We start from the raw sequence: 9,604 nt of genomic DNA on the forward strand, positions 1-9,604 counted from the left end.
CTCCAGTGAAAGAACTATGGCTAATTCATCTCAGAGGCTCCACACTGCCCCCAAGTACTCTCTGACCCAGGCAGTCCTCGAGCCGCTCCATCATGGCAGGCTGCCAGGCCACCCTGCCCTCACTCACAGCTCTCTTGGCGAGTTGCCACCACACCAGGCATACACATCCCAATTCCGTGGTCTTCCAGTGCATCTGGCCTTCATACGCTCTCCTGAACTCAATTAAGTCACCACATGAAAGAACACACCCGACAATCTCCTTTGGTCCAATTGATGAGATATAATTTGCCCATCTAGACAACACAAAATCCTGTACACACCCATCCCTTAAAAATAGTCATAACAGGCATTCCGAGTGGACACAGCATTTACCGCCTAGGAAGAGAGGAGTTCCACACCTATGGCTGGGGTTCTGCACTCAGTATTTCAGAGGCCTCCAGGCAGATTTCAGACTGTGAAGAAAGGTGCAGAGTCTTTCATTGGTACAGAGTGGATTTGTCACAAATTTCTCAGATCAAAAATTTCAGATAAAGTATTTCAGCCTAGACCTGAAGATCATGAAAAATATGGTTGGGACCCCCATAAACTGCACATTGTTACAAAAATAAAAAGCACAAAGAGGTGTCAATACTGGGAGAATTGTACGATCAAGATGCTAGGACTGTAGAAGGCACACAGCCCTCAAATTCACAAGGACATCCCGTCGGTGAATGCAAAGCTTAAAGTGGTCAAACACTTGATACGCATCCAGCCCCTGAAGCTGCCACACGGACTTCCCACAGAAGAGACCATGTCCAGCGTGTGCCTCAAGAGCACTGGGGAGTTGGTGGTGCAGTGGCTTCTGAAGCCTGTGGAACAGGAAGCAAAGTCCTGAGCCAAGCAGCTTCAGCTCACAGATGCACTTCCTTAGGAAACCGTTCTCATTAAAGTGTGTTAATCCAGTCCAAAAAAAAAAAAAAAATAGTCATAACAACCTTCGACTATGCAAGAGAAGAATCTTAACATCTGCCGCCATGTTCTTCCCGCTCCTCTTCCTCGCTCCGGGCCCCTCTCTAGTCTTCTCCCTTCCTTCTAAAACCTCTGTTCCTGCCTCCCTTCCTTCTTGTCCAATGGCAGGCCTCGTTTTATCTTGTCTGCCTTCACCTGCATAATGACATCAACTTACATCTCCCCTTTGCTTTTATGTGACATCTTACCTTTGTCTGCCTTCTTGTGTTTTTCATTTAGTCAATAATTTCATTTGATGATATTTTTAGAATACAACTGTAAAGATTCAGTTTTCTTTCCTTTCATACACACACACACACACACACACACACAACTACACGTAAACACACATGCACACTTATACATGTGCACATACATGCATATACATACATACATACTCACTCATACACACACCTACACATGTGTACACATGCAGGGGCACACCAACATGTGCACACATGCATACAATGCATACACATGCAATTCTCATACACATGCATATATATGCACCCATGTATGCATGTCCCATGCTCACACACATACATGTGCACACAAGTACATGCATGCACACACGCACACACAGACAGATACACATACATTCATGGACTCACATGTATCTATCTGCTTGCGTTCTTCCTACTGAAATTGTAGAAATGTAAGAGCTATATTAATAGTTTAATGAGCAAACACAATAACTGATAACTAATGTGCTTTCTGTACATATATAATTATGCCTGGGCACTGTTCTCTAGAGGGAATATTGCTAACAAAATGGTTTTTACAAAAGGAAGAAAAAAAACCCTCTTGATCCTGATACTTTTTGTATCTTTGTTCTGTCTCAGATCTAAAGCTCTGTCCTCCACCTCTGCACCAGACAAGCAGCGAAGTTGCAGAAGTACTGGTTCCCTTAAAATTAATCTCTAATTCTCCAGTGAGCTTTGATATCATGGTTTTGCCTGCACCTTCTTCCTCCAGGTCGGTCCCAATTAGAACCGGAACTAAATAAAACTGTCACTGTGATTCACCGTCTTCGTGATGATTTCTGTAGTAAATGGATCTTGCTCCTAAACAGCCTCCTCAGGTAAACCCGGGGGGTGAGGGGGATGGGAGAAACGCTGCCTCCACATTAGTCTACGGTTCGCTCATAACTTCAGAATCTTTTAGCGCGTTCTGAGGGCATTTCACGGCTTATTACCTCCAGGTCATTTCCTTACAGTAAATGGGGTTTTCTTGACATAAAAATGCCACCTAGTGGCTAAGTGAACATAAAAAATCTGCTTCGGCTCAAAGAAAGGAAACTTAGTTCCCGCAGCCTGTATTCTAAAAGGAAAATGGGGAGGACGAAAACTGAATAGTTAATCAAGCTGCAGACGGAAGGCTGTTTCCTCATTAATTTAATAGAAGAGTCTGATCCCTCTTAACACGAACAGCTTAGCATTATGCTGTGACACACAAGCTATGTTCTAACAGGTATCAGGAAATAGCTGAGCATTAGGAAGTAAGACTATTGTGCAACCTAGAACTCTCTAGAAGAGTGTTCTCAAAAACATCAAGAGAAGATTTGAGGAAATTTTGTCATTAGATCCAGAAAGAATCAAAACAAACCCAGCTATCATCGCCAGGTTGTCTGTAGGGCAACATGATACTTCTGAGGGAACTTCTCCACCCAGGTGCCTCCACGATCCAGAAGTTTGCTGGCTTCCTGCCTGTCTATAGAGCCCAAAGCCCTCATTTTAAAGAGATATCGTATCATTACATGAATTCCCAGTCTTGACAGAAAGCAGAGGCTTTGGGGCCTTTGCTTTGGCACAGCTTCGTGTGGGATGCGGAAGTTGTGAGAAACTGCATCGAGCATTTGAGGGTGTTGCTGGCTAAGGTGAGCATCTGGGCAGTGGTTACATCTCTCCTACACACTGTGCCTTGCAACAAGGCTAGACGCCTCCCTTTCTGGCTGAGTACACAGAAGCAGAGAGAAATCAGAAGCCATACTCTGTGTGGCAGAACTACAATTTGAATCTATGGCATAGATTACCAGAAGTCGCCTCTTAATGGCCAAGCCTTGATGGAGAAGCCACACAGAACTCTCCACTCGGATTCACTAAATGATGGCCTGGAAAATCGAGCCTACTCCATGCCGTTTGCTCGCCCCTCCTCCTCAATCACTTGAATGTTAGCCCAGCTGCAGTGTGGCCGAGTGTACCTTTAAATGAAAAGCCGCATACATTTCCAAATAGTTGAGAAGCCTGAAAATGTTAGCAGTGTGTACCTTATAAAGCCGGGTGGGATGGTTAGAACTTATCTCTTGAAAGGAAGACTGGGTGCATTTGTAACTGTCCACACCGGTCACATTTGCACTTCCTTACTTCAGACCCAACCGCCTAAGTATAAACAGAGCTCAAACCTGTGGGGATCATCCAAGCTTGACTCATTGGGGAAGTAGAGGATGAGGAGGTAGGTCTTTAAGTCGTTTATCTTCTGCCTCTCTGACTGCTTTCCTCTGCCCACAGAAGCCTTTAAGATGTCTTCTTCCTACCCAAGTTACACTTCAAATCATTTTTTTGGCTACCATCTATTATTGCTGGGTTCTCTGGGAACTCGGGTTATGAAGCAAAAGTAGGACCTGCCCAAAGATAGCAGTCTAGCTCATGCGATCTTTCAAACATGGCATGGGTAGGCACAGTAACTGCAAAGTGACTCAGATTCAGGGTGACTTATTAATCACAAGCTTCCTCATCCAACAACTGCCCATTGAGTTTGGAAAGTGTTGTGATAATCTGTCTGACGAAACCATTTAGAATAGAATCTCCCTGGAAAAGATGCCAATTGGCTTATTCCTATCAGGTACAAAGGAAACTGAAAAAGACAGTCCAAATATCCAGAGTGAGCTCAACCTGGACTAGAAGGATTGATGGCAGTTAAACAAAAGTCAGCATTCCTCAGGAACTTGTAAAGCTGGTTTCCCTCTACCAGAAGGAGTCACTTCCCTTACCTCTGGCTGCATATGGCTACCATCTATCAGCATATCAAAGCACATGCTTCCTCGAGACCCCCTTCAGTATCACCAATACCTGTTACACATTTCAAAGTCCATGCTAGCATACTAGCCCTTCTCACCTCCTCCTCCCCCCTAAGCTCCCTCCTACTGATGGGCTTCCTTATAGCCCTGCTATGCTTTCTCCCTGCACTGCTCCTGTTTCTCCCTCACTGTGCTTTCTTTGTTCTCTATCCCTGTTATTCTCTCCTCTCTTGCAAATCACCCTGGCCACGTCTAGTCTGCTGATCATGTTTAGTCTTCTTTCTCTCTCTGGTCTTGCTTCATCCAGATGTCTCTGTCTGTTCTCTATCTCATAGCTACAATAAGAAACTTTTAACCATTTCATATTCGTGTCATCCATTTACACAATTACTTCCAGAGCTTTAACTAAACAGGCAGCTGAAGTCTGTCAAACAACAGTAACTGAGGGACCTATTATAAGAGTTGTAAAAATTAAACTTGGCACGTTAGTTGGCTGAATCTGGGAACCAAGTAACTATGTAATTCCATTTCAGATTCTATCCCAGGGAAACATCCCAGATTTTAGCAAAAATAAGAGGCTATGGATTTCTTTATGGCATACGTTGTTATTATGCCTTTGAAACCAAACAGAGAGAGAGAGAGAGAGAGAGAGAGAGAGAGAGATCAAAGAGTAAGAGAAATAAAGCATGGGGTTGGATGGATAGGGAATTAGGGAAGAGACAGGGAGAGAAGATAAGGGGAGAAAACCATCATCAGACTATATTATATAAAACATATTTTCAGTTTTTAAAATAGGAAGAAAAAATCAAAATGGGGCTGTGACTCGCTGGCAGCCTGGCAGGACTTGAGGAGATAAGGGAGAGGACCAACCACTCCCTGGAAGGACACCCAACATCTCCAAAATCTTTATTGTGCATCTTCCCTGTGACAAGTGCCACCTTCATAGAAGAGGGACCCTGTTAAGATGTGGTCTTTGATTTGAAACAGTTTCTTTCATCTGCTCATCTCTTTACAATTTAAATTGGCTGCTAGCACTGAGTGCAGTTAGTGAATGATTAATGACAGCCTAAGTCAGTCCCCAGAGGTATCTCCGAGCTGAGTCACGAGAATTCACACCCCAAAGTGACCAGCATGCATCCCTTATCAATCTCATGGATGTGCTGGGACTTCACAGAAATGATAGCTCTGTGCTATGTCATATTTAAAGCATAAAATGAATAATTTTCGAAGATTTTTTTGGACTAGATATCATCCAGGTTCATTATAAAGAGCTATGTGACTGAGAGGGTGGGATAACATAGAAAGGATATCTGGTCTATGCCTGTGGGTTTGTAAATTCGTAAGAACCCAAAAGCTATGAAATATGCTTCCAGAAAATTTTGCAAGATACATTTATCCTTGGGCTATGGAATATCACACCTTTTGGCAAGCTTGTGAGATCTAGATTCTGAACACAAACCTATAAAAATAGGTCATGTTAAGTTAAAAACACTGATAATAGAGGATGAGTGGGAACGTTTGGTCTTACGTAAAATGTGAAGTGTCATATTTCTTGAACAGGTTTATAATACAGAATATAGAATGAGAAGAAAGGAAAGCTTCCTTCCTGCTGGTGGTACTAAGGAAATCCCCCAGCCGATGCAGGAAGAATTCCATCCACTGCTCAATCAATTATATTGCCCATATTTGATTTTAAATTTTACAACTGTGTTAATGTACAATTTGAACAGTTCATAAATACTTAAAATTCCTTTGCTGGGTTTTCAAGCCATAGACTTCAGCTGTTTTTATCTCTAATCAACATCAGAACCCTTAAATGTGAAGATACAAAAGATAAAATGGCTTTTCATCAAGGAACTGAACCTTATGCAAAACAATTTGAACAAACCTAGTTACTGCATGACAGAGCAAGGCAGTGCAGAGGTTTCTCTGTCTTATATTCTTGCTGAGGCCATATTAGGTTTGGCTAGAATTCAATCTCCTTAGTGAAAAATTACCCAACTCTTATTCTAGGAACCTGAGGTCAAGATACTCCAGCTAGTTAATCTATGCCTCTGTGTGTGTTAATCTATGACTGCTTGTGCTGACTTCCCCCTCCAACTCTAACTGCTTATCTTAGCTTCTGTTACATTGCTTGTAACATTGCTTGTACATGTTCTCTAACTATGGTATACAAATGCATAGCTTCTAGGATGGTGCCACATCTATTTGAGGTTCTGGTGATTTCCCTGAAGGCTTTACAGCAGGCAGAGGAAATGATCAGGGTGAGGTAAAGAAGGAACTTAGCTCAACCAAATTTTATTGTTACCAGTGTTGGGCCAGGACTTCTAGAGTCTGTCCCAGGTCATTTTACTTTAGCTATATTTAAGTGCAGCACAATTTCAAAAAAAGGTATTCAAATAACAATTAACTCAGCCCTGTGAGTACAGCAAAGCTAAAGACATGTTTACATTGAAATACTTAGCAAAGTACGTATGGCTTCAGCCATAAGATGGTTTCTTGTTAACTTACAAACAATGCTCAAGATAAGGATCTACAAAGAGTGACTGAGGTAAGCATTATGCCTGATCGGCCTTGCCCTAGGATAACATAGACATCACCTAGGCCATTGTAGAGCAAAAGAGACATCACTCACGAGTTTTATGATCTAAAAACAATGCTAAAGATTTAAAGGAAAAGGGTCTGAGGTAAGTAAAAGAGATTTGGGCAATAGGGCAGAGCCTGCCTCATAAGAAGACAAAGGATCACCAGGTTGTAAAGCTACATTCCTGGCATTCCAGGAAGAGCAGTTATGCACATCATTCATTCGAAGAGATGAGCTGAGTGTTTAACTTTCCTGACTTCTCCAGTGCTTATCTATATGTACAAGGCCTTTTCCTTCTACATGTAGTGACTGTGTAGGTAATACTGGAACAGGAATAGAAAGAAGTCTTGCACATAATCAATTGATTGAAAAACCCTGATTATTTGGCAGACATGGTTGCTAATAAATGTTGATGTGTGCGAGAGGATTTTCTTTAATGTAACTGACTTTTTGGTTGTGAGTATACATAGAATGTACCAATTACCCTCATCTACCCCTGGACAGTTGGAGTCTGCAACAACGTCAACACACAGCACCTCCAAGCTGAGAAAGATCACAAGGCTGGTATGAAGCTGGTGAACAGAATATTATTTTTCCCACAGCCGAAGTTCTGAGAAGCCCTTTTTCATCTCACAGAGGACCCCAAAGAGAGGCCACATTGACAGCATACAGAGCTCCCCCAGGCATCAAGGAGGGAGCAGGACTTGTAGCAGCGGACAGCCAGTCTGTTAAGCTGAAGACAGATAGTTAGCACCCATTAGAGAACATGGGACTGAAGCCAGGATACTGCAGAGATCTGTTTCTGAAGGCCATCCAAAATGCTAAGGTGCAGTGGGGAGTCAAATCCTGGGGGTGTGGAGTCATGGCACAGATGTCCTAGGATTTCCCAATAAAGAAACCAGAGGAACTCAACTTTAACCCCTTGTCTTGTCACACTACAGAGTATTAATGTCACACTTATTGGAACTGTCGATTCACATCAAAACCATCGGAGTTCATTACATGTGAAAATTAACTGTTCTGTACTTCCTATTGTCTTTTCTTCATCCTGTCAAACATCGTACAGATAAAGAGATCTTTTTGTTTCACCGCAAGATGAATGGACAACAGCTTGAAAAGTGGCAGTTAAGATTCTGGTGTCCAGCACGGATGGGGTGAGCAGCACCATGTGTTAATGAGGGAGCAATAGAATGCAAAGAGAAAACAAGGCTTAATGAGACTCAGTTCTAACCGCACATCAAAACTAAGCTCAAGATCTCAACAAGCAGAATCAATGAGTGGATGCAGTGAAGCGTCCAAAGAAATGGATGCTTCACTCAGTGTTCTTCTCTGTCATTTTCTGAATATAAATTTGTTTTCTTGTATATTTGTAGTTACCATTGAATACAACCTCCTTGTGACTAAGGGATCTCCAGCAAGGCTGAAGAGTGAAAGCAAAAGCTGCTTTCGTGTTCCACTCTTAACCGACTTCACAGTACAATATATGATCCAAGACTAAGAAGTATTTCTGGAAGTCAGGACACTAAACAAACTTAGGAGTTTTTGCTACAGTGAATCGTTGCCTCAGTAACTACAGTTGAACCCAAATGGAAACTAGTACATTGTTCACTTCTTAAAATAGTGTTTGTGTAATTGGTATCTTTTATTCCATCTACAGCCAGCCGTCTGTTCGTGCCTCATATCTTATCTCCTAAGAGCAGCTGCGAATTATTTAAACGCTTACTATTTCCTTCTGAGATATGTTCCCATATGAGGCTGTTTATTGTGCTGATAGGAGCTCATGAGTTCATCTAATCCACTGACATTAAAAGATGAATGCATTCAGGAGCGATCCCAACGGGATGCCAGTGCAAAGACAGACCAGTGATCACAGCTCATCTGCTCTTCAGGCCGATTACCAGGGTGGGTAACAATCAGCCTGGTCATTTCATGGGCAAATCAAAGCAGCTTTGACTGCAGGTGTCTTCATTGTCTTGAGTCAATGCCATTGGAGTCAAATGTTTGGGTGGGATTTACTCTGCAGTAAGTGATGTACACATCTCTGTATGTTGTACTGAAAAGGCAAGCACCATGGGTTCTTTGCATCATTAGTAAATTATGCATTTGGAGCTTATTTTTCTCAGCATAAAAGGCTGAGACATAAAAAGCTACATGCAAGAATCAGTAAGATTAGTAAGAAGAAAAGGTACCTGGTATTTTGACAGTTCTGCTAGGGAAAATGTAGCTAACAAATAGGAGAAAATAAAATCTCTGTGAGAAAAACTCAAAACTATTTGGGTTTTCTCCATTCCCCAGACTATAAGGCTCTGGATGAAAGCTCTTTGCTCATGTATTTCATTCACCAATAATTTCTGCCAAATTAGAAAAAGAAAGGACAGCAATAGACAGAACTATATCTGTCTCCTTCGTGGCAGTCATTCCAATCTCTGAAATGCTCAAAAGGGGAGCTGGACAATGAAATGTTCATTTGAAAATGTCATTGTAATGAGTCCAAAACCATTTCTTACCTTTATATTGTACCTAGTGCATAGCTTGTACCAATCCTGGGGTGGATTTCTAGTTTCCTCTTCCTTTCAAATATATTTTAGACTGCATTTTCATTTCCCTGGACCATATTTCTGTCTTAGGAATAACAGTAAGAATAAAGTAATAATGAGCTTCAATATAACTCATTACTCAGTCTCTACAATTTTTGCCTTGAAACATTCAGATAACTTAAGACTCAAGTTTAGAACATGCATGTACACATTAATTGTGTACCTGGTGAATATTTTATGAATGATACATCAATAATTGAGTTATATTTTTAACCTAATCTGACAGCATTTTGGTAGTGACCTATAGCCCATTTTTATATTAATACAAATGTAACAAACCTATCGTTTATTTTCTGTTTAGCTCTTTTATTTTGCATTAATCTGTTCCTTCTCTTTCTACTTTTGGGGTAACAAATATATTTTCAGAATTCTGTCAGTATTCTATCATGGCTTTCTATTCAACCACCTGGCTTTATTTTC

At 41.5% G+C, this 9,604-nt stretch overlaps 1 pseudogene; it reads left to right on the forward strand.

Annotated features, from left to right (window-relative positions):
• The first annotated feature begins 299 nt into the window (after positions 1–299).
• On the forward strand, positions 300–923 carry Mrpl30-ps2 (mitochondrial ribosomal protein L30, pseudogene 2; annotated as a pseudogene).
• Positions 924–9,604: the final 8,681 nt, after the last annotated feature.

The sequence above is a fragment of the Rattus norvegicus genome, chromosome 13 (genome assembly GCF_036323735.1).
Source record: "Rattus norvegicus strain BN/NHsdMcwi chromosome 13, GRCr8, whole genome shotgun sequence".
In the NCBI taxonomy this organism is placed as follows: Eukaryota; Metazoa; Chordata; class Mammalia; order Rodentia; family Muridae; genus Rattus; species Rattus norvegicus.